We start from the raw sequence: 10915 nt of genomic DNA, 5'->3' as shown, positions 1-10915 counted from the left end.
ACATTAGAGTGAATAAACATTTATCGTTCAATAAATCTGAGTTTTCCTTCCGACCCTATCACGACATATCACCTCAATACATCCAAAACAAAATTTACAGAACTTCTCAGAAAGTTGGTTTACTATTACCAAAATTAGTTTAAATATGTCGGAGATGAAAGAACACCGGAGCCTTTGGAATTTTGGATAATCCCGCAACATTGTAACCTAGAGTCTACTATAGCTGTAATTAAACAATTGTAGTTATTCAACCCGATTGTAATTGTTCGAGAGTCGTGATAATGAGCTTGGGCTCGTGGCGACAGTCAGTCGCCGAACGTAGCCGCGGTCACGGGATGAACGCTTTGTCTAACAAAGGTATGGAGTAATTCTATAGCTCTCCTTAAAAGAAATATTCGTGGCGACAGTAAACATTCCTACGGTTTCTGTCCTGTGGCTCGCCACACGCAGACCCTATTCTTCGAGTAAGATGATTGCCAGATGTCGATGCGTCTCCGCAGTACATGTTCGGCTAGCTCGAGGGCCCGTTATAAATCTTAAGATTTAGTCAACTAAAGTCCTTCAAACAGACAAACAGTCTTTGTCCCAACTACGGGAAAATAGGGGAGACTTATTTTTCAACGAGCGGCGTCTCCCACTAGCAACTTTCCCTCGAGGGCGGCTAGCATCTTTTTCTAACCACCGATATGGAGATTGACCAATTACCAGCAACGCCAATTTCCCTTACTTTCTGAACGAAGGCTTTTCCCGACGAATCCGATGATCTCGTGTCCTTAGACACACCTCATTATAGTTTTCCTCCGTGGCATCATCGGGACGGGAAAGACATTCTTTCTCGCGATCTCATTGATGAAAGGAGCAACTCTTTACGACCAGTGAATATTACGCGTCCGACTTAGATTTTGTGAGTACGTTCATCTATCATCCCGTCGACCGCGGATTCGTTATTGAACCTAGGATCATTGTCATTAGTTTCTCGAGCACCTAACTACCGCGGTTACTTGTCCGGTTCTATAATAATCGTATTTGCACTAGTCAATGTCTTCTCCATTGCATAACGACAACGTGTAACCCAAACGAAGATTCGTTTCACGCCCCTAACCCTAATTCTAATGTAAACCCGACATCAGAAGTGGAATCAGTGCCGGTTATAACAGTGCAAGAGCTTACGACCATCGTGCGCGAGTTAATTCCGTCGCTAGTGCAAAAATCGAGTGTGGAACCTAACAATTTTTCGACTCCGCTGCCTGGTGCGCAGCTACCAATCTGATTATTATTATTAAAGAAGTGCCCTGAATATAATTTCAATACCGAGTGTCGAATTGACTTCTACGTAGTGGAGGCGCTAACTGGTAGATCAAGCCATCCGGGTGAGTCGTTTCCATTTTACACCGATTTCGGAGCCGAGTGTTCGCTAATTAAAGAATCCGTAGTCTTGAGAATTTCTGGCAAAAGAACGATTGATATAGTAGTAATGCGAGGAGTAAGAAATATCGGTACTAAACGTATCGCTCAAATCTTGTCCGTTGCAGGTGTCGGTGGTTAGAGATAAACCTTTCATGTTCTCGCTGATAGTTATTTAACAATACGATATCGCGATTACTCGTTAAATTTTAAGCCAAGATTTTGACGTAATATTACACAAAATAGCCTCGCTATGTGTAAAACAAAAATAATTAATGCCTGTAATAAAACCGCTGAAAACGAGATCGATGTTAAGGAAGTTGACAATGAGGTACGTGGTAGCGATAAAAGTCGATTAATCTTTCTTTTCGAAAATTCAGAGATTCATCCGTTACGGGTTCCCTACGTACTCGTACAAAAAATACAGGCCAGTTAGAAGTACAATTAATTGATCCTAACATCGCCGTACAAGGAGTCCTAATAGACTTCGCGAGCGCAGAATAGTACTTGATAGAACAAGCGACTTAATTACAGCCAAAAATCATAAAGCCTAGTAATTCACCGTTCGCGAGCCCTGTGTTACTCGTGAAGACGAACAATGGTTCAGATAGATGATAGGTAGATTTTCGAGAACTAAATAAATATACGGTCGCGGATCGGTATCCTTTACCCCTCATTGCGGATCAAGTCGCGAGATTGCAAAAGCGAGATATTTTATTATTCTGGACATGGCCGGTGGGTTTCTCCAAATCCCTATTCATCCTAATTCTAGGAAGTATACAGCATTGATTACCCTCGATGAACAATTTGGATAATAAATTGTTGTTTTCTTCGAATTCTTTTGTGCCTTTGTTCGATCCATTCGATGTCCTTTATTTGCATAACATAAGTGCGTGCGCGTTTAGTGTTTCTTCCGGAAGTCATTTTCGGGACGGCGATACTATGCTGACCCTGTCGAAAATGGGGATTCTTATACTTTCGGACAACCCTAATAATTGTGCAGCTCATACTTGTCTAAATATTCTAATATTTATGTTCTTCCTTGCTACAATTTTGTAAACCATCAAAACGTTTACTATGGAAATCCCCAGGAATAGTCGTGTGCCAAGTCTTCTGTAGCATTTGACCCTTTTTAATTGTGGTGACATAAGAAATCATTTGGTCAGAGTGATCTGTACTACACTTTCCTTCATTGTATTCAGCAGCGGCTGCTGATTTCGATGTTGCGAACAAACGAAACGAGAGATCATTCTTGAGATTCCTTTGAAAACACGTGTAACAGTCAACGTGCCATTCGTACGTTGTCGTCTATCTGGATGATGTCCTAATTATTGCCGACTCGATAGATCAAGCTCTAAAAGTATTGCACACCGTACTAGATACTCTTGTAAAAGCCGGATTCTCCTTTAACTTTTCAAAATGTTCTTTTCTAAAGGCATCGGTACTCTATTTGGAATATGTAATTTACGACGGAGAAGTTCGTCCCAATCCGGGTAAAATGCACGCCTTGAGTTCTTTACCTGCGTCAACGACCGTCACACAGCTCAGGCAGTTCATAGTTTTTTTTTTTTTTTTTTTTTTTTTTTATTTATTTGTTGAAATTACAATCAATTCTCGCGTTGAGAATTTTCAGTAATTTTTCTGGCGTGGCGCAGTGACATGGCTGTTTATTTACAATAAGTTAATACTTATTATAGATAGTTATAATTTATGATCTATAAGTATTATAAGTAAGTGCATATGCTTGATTTGGATAATTAAATGAATCTAACGTTTAGGTCTAGCGGGTAGTGCCTCTTCAGCCTGCGAATCTGGTCCGTCGTATCGAGTAGTCCAGTGATTAGGGGGTTTCGGTGTTTGTTGATTCTTTTGCTGTATCTGTTGCTATATTTTGCTATTTCCTCTTTGACGGTGGGTATCTTGAGGTCGCGGTGTATTGTTTCATTGGTTACATACCAAGGTGCGTCAATTAGGGATCTTAGCGTTTTCGATTGGAAGCGTTGGAGTATTTCGATGTTGGAGTTACTTGCTGTTCCCCATAGTTGGATTCCGTAGGTCCAGACAGGTTTTATTACGGTCTTGTAAAGGGTAATTTTATTCTGTAAATTTAGTTTGGAGCGTCGGCCCGTGAGCCAATAGAGTTTTTTTAGTTTGTCCTTTAGTTGCTTCCTTTTATCTGTGATGTGTGTCTTCCACGTTAGTCTCCTGTCCAGGGTCATGCCCAGGTATCGGACTGTGACCCTGCTAGGAACTGTTGCATTGTTGATGGTGACCTGGGGGCAGGTTTGTTTTCGGAGCGTGAAGGTTACATGTGAGGATTTCTTTTCGTTGACTTTGAAGCCCCATTTGTGAAACCACTTTTCCATGGAGTCGAGACTTCGCTGGAGAGTGGATGAGGCTATTACCGGGTCTGCGTGGGAAGCTAATAGCGCTGTGTCGTCTGCAAATGTCGCTATTGTTATATCGTCTGATATAGGTAGGTCGGCAGTGTAGATGGAGTACAGTAGGGGACCGAGGACACTACCTTGGGGTATGCCGGCTTCTATTGGGAATGTTGCGGAAGTGGCGTCTAGGTATTTAACCATGAATTGTCTATTGGTTAGGTATGATTTTAGGATGGAGAAGTAGGGGTGGGGTAGGATCTTTTTAAGTTTGTATAGTAGCCCTTCATGCCATACTTTATCGAATGCCTGTTGGATGTCTAGGAAAACCGCTGAGCAATATTCTTTCTTTTCAAGTGTTTGGCTGATCGTATGAGTTAAGCGGTGGATTTGCTCTACTGTAGAATGATGTTTTCGGAAGCCGAATTGGTGATCTGGGAGTGTTTTCAAGTTCTCTAGGATTGGAAGGAGTCGGTTCGTGAGCATCTTCTCGAATAGTTTGGACAGGGTAGGTAAAAGACTGATTGGGCGATAGGAGCAGGTTTCGTGTATCGGTTTACCGGGTTTAGGGATGAGGGTAATCAATGAGATTTTCCAAGCCTTAGGATAGTGTTCCAGGCGAAGGATAGCATTAAAAATCGATGTGATGAGTGCTATCCCTTTTGTGGGAAGTTCCTTGATTGCTCTATTGCCTATTAGGTCGTGTCCTGCTGCTTTCTTGGGGTTTAGGCGACTGATTGTTTCTATAGTCTCAGCAGAGGAGAAGGGTTCGATAGGAGGGGACATTTGGAAGGGGGTGTGTAGGTATTCAATCACGTCCGCGGCGGCTTGGGGGGAATGGGGTTTGAATACTTTTGTCAAGTGTTTTGCAAACAGGTCGGCTTTTTCGATAGGGCTTCGCGCCCATCCACCTTGCGGACGACGGATAGGTGGGATTATTTGTGGGGGGCGTGTGAGTTTCCTGGAGGCCTTCCATAGTGAGTAGTTGGTGTCGGCTGTGGGCGATAAGCTGGCGAGGTATTTATGGAAGCAGTCGTTTTTATAGTTTGTTAAGGTTCTGGTTAGCTTTCTAGTTGCGTTGTTAAGTTTTCGTTTGTCCTCCGGTGTTCTGTGGGTCTGCCATACTCTTCTTAGTCTACGTTTTTCTGCTATTTTTTTTAATATGAATTGTGGATATTCTTGTTTGCTGTTGGTTGGCTTTGTCGGTGTGGAGAGGCGGATTGCGTTTATTATGCTCGTGTTTAAGTATTCCGTGGCTGCTTCGATATCTTCCTTTGTTTTTAGTGGGGTGAAGGCTGAGGTTGAGTGTGTAAAGACTTCTCTGAAGAGCTGCCAGTTGGTGTGTTGGTTGTGAATGGAGCCATTAGGTGTACTCTCGATGATTGTTGAACTGACTGTTGCTATCACGGGAGAATGATCAGAGGAGAGATCTGCCGAGGAGTTGATCTGGACGTGTCTTGATGGGATATTTTTAGTTATGAAGAAGTCGAGAAGGTCGGGTATTTTGTTGGTGTCAGTGGGCCAGTATGTGGGTTCGTATGTGGTGAGGTAGTTGAGGTTGTTGTTTGTTATGCTGTTTAAGAGGTTTTTGCCTCTTGCTGTAACCAGTCTGCTGCCCCATTGGATGTGCTTGGCGTTATAGTCTCCTCCAACTATGAATCTGTTGCCCAGGGTGTCCAGGAAGTTATCAAAGTCTTCTTTGGCGATGGAGTGTCTGGGAGGGCAGTATACTGCTGAGGTGTTGATTGAGCCATGACAGTCTTCTATTGCTACGTTTGTTGCTTGGAGGTAGTCTTTCTGGAATGGTGGGAGTTCGTAGTGCTTAATACTTGCTTTGATTATTATTCCGGTGCCACCGTGGGCCTTTCCGCTGGGGTGTTGAGTATGGTAGAATTTGTAACCATTTATTTTCAGGTAGCTCTTGTCGGTGAAGTGGGTTTCCGATACGAGCATTACGTCGATTTGCTGGTGTTTTAAGAAGAGTTCTAGTTCACGTTTGTGTTGCGCTAGACCGTTGGCGTTCCAGAGAGCTATGCGCCTTGGTTTTATTTTGAGTCGGGGCGTGCTAATTTTTCCACGATGAGTGTTAGTAGCGATAGCAAGTGATTTATTTGCTCCGATTGTTTCTCTATTAGCTTTTCGAGCCTTGAGGAGTTGTCTGCGTTTGGTGGGTTGGGGACACTGTTTTGGGGAAGGTTCCTTTGGCTGTTCGGGTTATTTTGGATGCCTTGTAATGCTTGGGCATAGGAGGTTGAGGTGGAGATGAAATTGGTAGGACTGGGTGTTTGGTTGGTTGAGGGGGTTGGGGTAGTCGAGAATTTCGGCGGGCTGGTTGTTTGGTTGGATACCTCTTTTGCTCTGAGCTTAGGGTACCTGTTCGTGTATAGTGTTTTATATGCTGGGCAGCCTTTGTAGTTGGCAGGGTGGTCCCCTTGGCAGTGGATGCATTTCGCTGGGGTTTCCGGTGATTTGGCGCACTGGTCAGTGGAGTGAGAGCCTGCGCATTTAACGCAGCGGAAAGTATGGTTGCAGTATTTCTGCGTATGACCGTACCTTTGGCACCTTTTGCACTGCACTATTTCTTTTTTCACGAGCGGTGGCTCGATCTTTACTATCGCGTTCATTAGGCGACTGACGCTGTATATTTCCTTATTATTCGGTTTTTGTTTAATGTCTAGGAAGAATAAGGATAACGGATCTTTCGTGACTCTATGCCTTATGTTACTTACGTTGATGACTTCGTGGCCAAGTTTTGAGAGTTCGTATTTTAGTTCGTCTATGTCTGCTGAGTGGTGTATGTTTCGTAGGACCACCCGGAAAGGCCTTTCCTGTTTGAGTTGGTAGGTGTGGAAGTTGGCGTTCAGGGTCCTGAGTGTCTTGGTGAGTTTTCTGTAAGCTTCTGGGTTCGTCGGTAGTATTTTCACCTTGTTGTTGCTTATCTTAAGGTTATATTCCTCCTTGCTGATATCTCTCTCTAGGGACTTGGTCATTGTCTGTATGTCAATGACGTCGTCTACAAATATTGGTGGGGGAGGGGGGATTCTCTGTGAATGTTGGTTTGGTGGCGGTTCTACGATTTCCATGGCGTCGTTTGAGGATTCCAGTACGGCGAACCTGTTGTGTGTGTTTATTTGCGTTGCTGGTTCAATTTTCCTTTTTTTTGTAGTGTTAGCGTCGTTAGTGCGGAGAGTTCTGCTGCACTTCTGCCACGGGGGGGGGTAGCACGGGGTAGCTGCGAGTCTGCTCCGGAGAGCTTGGTCGCGGTTGCTGGGCCATCATCGAGCTAGTTAATTCGGAATGAACAACTAGTCGTGAGGCTGTGAGGCTAGTATTCGGGTTGGGGTTAGGTGCGTGGGATTTTCTTCTCCCTAGAGGGTAAGGGACACTTAGCTGCGTTCTCTTTCGACAGTTGGGCGACACGTGTTGTTTTCGAACTACGCTGGGCACTAGAGACACGTCTGCACGCTTCGGCACTCCACAGCGAACTGAGTTCATAGGTTTAGCCCTTTATTTCCGAAAATTCGTCCCTAAATTTTCACGGGTAATGAAATCCTTGTATACGCTTACTTCCGATAATAAAAACATGACTTGGACAGATAGGCATGGAAAAATAAGGCAAAAGGTAATTTCCGCCCTGACCGACGCGCCGGTGTTAATGGTATTTGACCCGAACTACCCGATAGAACTTCGTATCGACGCTAGTTCGGATGGATATGAGGTTATTTTAATGCACAAGATTGAAGGTAAAAATAGAGTAATAGAATATTACAGTATAAGAAGTAACCCTGCGGAATCTAGGTATCATTCTTACGAACTAGAAACGTTAGCAGTTGTGAACGCCGTCAAGCATTTCCGTCATTATCTCCACGGACGAGAATTTCTTGTCGTCTCCGATTGTAATCCTTTGAAGGCATCCAGTAGTAAGGTAAATTTAAATGACAGGGTTTACAGGTGGTGGGCTTACTTACAAACTTTTACTTTCGACATTCTGTACCGGGAAGGTAAACGAATGGCTCACGTAAATTTTGTCTCGCGAAATCTCGTAGACTTGGATCACCTTACGATCAACGAAGTCATAGAGAAGGAAATCAATCTGACCGAAATCTCCGAAGACTAGCTATTAGTGGAATAACGTCGCGACTCCCAAATTTCTGGGATCGTCAATAAATTACAGAACGAAGAGCTCGCGGAAGACGTCGCGAATACGTATGAGTTACGGTCCGGTACCCTTCATCGTAAAATACAGAGAAAAGGCAGAACTCTCTGCTTGTCCATTGTCCCCAGAGGTTTTAGATGATCTGTTATTAACCATGTGCAACAGTCAATTATGCACTTAGGTTGGGATAAAACGCTTGAGAAACTGTGCGAGTGTTACTGGTTCGAAGGAATGGCGGAGTATGTTCGCCAATTCGTAGAGAACTGTCACGCTTGTCAAGTTTCGAAGGCCAGTTCAGGTAAAATACAAGCTGAATTACATCCTATACCTAAGACCAGCATACCTTGGCATACAGTTCACGTGGACAGAACGGGCAAACTAAGCGGTAAAAGTGGTTCGAAAGAGTATGTCATTGTTTTGGTCGACGTCTTCACTAAATTCGCATATCTGCATCATACTCGTAAAGTAGATTTCCTTAGTACCGTTAAAGCACTTAAGTACTATATTTTTATTCGGCAGTCCCTGCCGGATAATAGCGGATCAGGGAAGATGTTTTACGGGCAAAGAATTTCCAGACTTTTGTCAAGATAAATACATTAAACTCCATTTAATTGCGACCGGAGCTAGTAGGGCCAACGGACAGGTAGAGCGTATTATGAGTACGCTAAAAAAACATGTTCACAACAATAGAAACCAACTGGCGGTCCTGGCAAGACGCGATCGGGGAAATACAACTGGCCTTAAATTGTACCACCAACCGCGTGACTAAGTCAAGCCCGTTGGAACTACTAATCGGTAAAACAGCGAGACCCTACGGCTTATCCCTACCCGACAATATCGAAGAAAGAGAAGTAAATATCCCCCATATAAGACAGCAGGCGATAAAGAATATAGAAGCAAGCGCCAAATACGATAAGGATAGGTTCGACGAAAACAAAGCTAAAATAGTTAGGTTCAACCTTGGCGATTTCGTATTACGCAAAAACGAGGAAAGAAACCAGACGAAGTTAGATCCGAAATTCAGGGGTCCATTCGTAAAAGCAGAGACTTTGGAAGGAGATAGATATACCCTAAAAACCTTCGACGGCAAACGATCATATAAGGACAGACTGAGAAAAATGCCAGAAGGTTGCGTCCCTGCTGAGTTAGACGTCTGCGGTGATGACAACGGCGGTGATAATAACGATGCAAGTACACTGACCTCAGAGAATCATTAACACTGCGTTGTGGTCATAGTAATACACCGAGTGGTTTTATGTGCTTTTTGTTGTAACCCGTTGAGTGGGTCGATGTGCTTTTGTTGTAACCCGTTGAGTGGGTTGATGTGCTTTTGTTGTAACCCGTTGAGTGGGTTGATGTGCTTTTGTTGTAACCCGTTGAGTGGGTTGATGTGCTTTTGTTGTAACCCGTTGAGTGGGTTGATATGCTTTTTGTTGTAACCCGTTGAGTGGGTTGATGTGCTTTTTGTTGTAACCCGTTGAGTGGGTTGATATGCTTTTTGTTGTAACCCGTTGAGTGGGTTGATGTGCTTTTGGTTGTAACCCGTTGAGTGGGTTGATATGCTTTTTGTTGTAACCCGTTGAGTGGGTTGATATGTTTTTTGTTGTAACCCGTTGAGTGGGGTTACGTGCTTTTTGTTGTAACCCGTTGAGTGGGTTTATGTGCTTTCTGGGTGTAATGCACCCAACGTGGCAATATGATCCAACAAACTGAGGTTCACCAGTGTACGAAATCGAAAATGATCTGTTGTGTCATTACGGTCTGACTGGCGACTCACAGAACGCACCTAACACTTTGAATACAAATTATAACATTACAAATTCCTATTCTCTTTTATTTTTCTGTTGTCAAACCTCCGAACGAAACTTTGTTGTTGCACTGGACCCTTGACTTACTTGGACATTCAGTTAAATCGTAAATAATGTCAGGTGTATCGAATCTAATGTAAGAAAACACGATATTTTAGTTACACACGAGGACGTGTGATAGTCAGGATGGCCGTGTCGGAGATGAAAGAACACCGGAGCCTTTGGAATTTTGGATAATCCCGCAACATTGTAACCTAGAGTCTACTATAGCTGTAATTAAACAATTGTAGTTATTCAACCCGATTGTAATTGTTCGAGAGTCGTGATAATGAGCTTGGGCTCGTGGCGACAGTCAGTCGCCGAACGTAGCCGCGGTCACGGGATGAACGCTTTGTCTAACAAAGGTATGGAGTAATTCTATAGCTCTCCTTAAAAGAAATATTCGTGGCGACAGTAAACATTCCTACGGTTTCTGTCCTGTGGCTCGCCACACGCAGACCCTATTCTTCGAGTAAGATGATTGCCAGATGTCGATGCGTCTCCGCAGTACATGTTCGGCTAGCTCGAGGGCCCGTTATAAATCTTAAGATTTAGTCAACTAAAGTCCTTCAAACAGACAAACAGTCTTTGTCCCAACTACGGGAAAATAGGGGAGACTTATTTTTCAACGAGCGGCGTCTCCCACTAGCAACTTTCCCTCGAGGGCGGCTAGCATCTTTTTCTAACCACCGATATGGAGATTGACCAATTACCAGCAACGCCAATTTCCCTTACTTTCTGAACGAAGGCTTTTCCCGACGAATCCGATGATCTCGTGTCCTTAGACACACCTCATTATAGTTTTCCTCCGTGGCATCATCGGGAAGGGAAAGACATTCTTTCTCGCGATCTCATTGATGAAAGGAGCAACTCTTTACGACCAGTGAATATTACGCGTCCGACTTAGATTTTGTGAGTACGTTCATCTATCATCCCGTCGACCGCGGATTCGTTATTGAACCTAGGATCATTGTCATTAGTTTCTCGAGCACCTAACTACCGCGGTTACTTGTCCGGTTCTATAATAATCGTATTTGCACTAGTCAATGTCTTCTCCATTGCATAACGACAACGTGTAACCCAAACGAAGATTCGTTTCACGCCCCTAACCCTAATTCTAATGTAAA

This window comes from Bombus huntii, chromosome 7, assembly GCF_024542735.1.
Source record: "Bombus huntii isolate Logan2020A chromosome 7, iyBomHunt1.1, whole genome shotgun sequence".
Lineage (NCBI taxonomy): Eukaryota > Metazoa > Arthropoda > Insecta > Hymenoptera > Apidae > Bombus > Bombus huntii.
Note: the sequence above shows the minus strand (reverse complement) of the source record.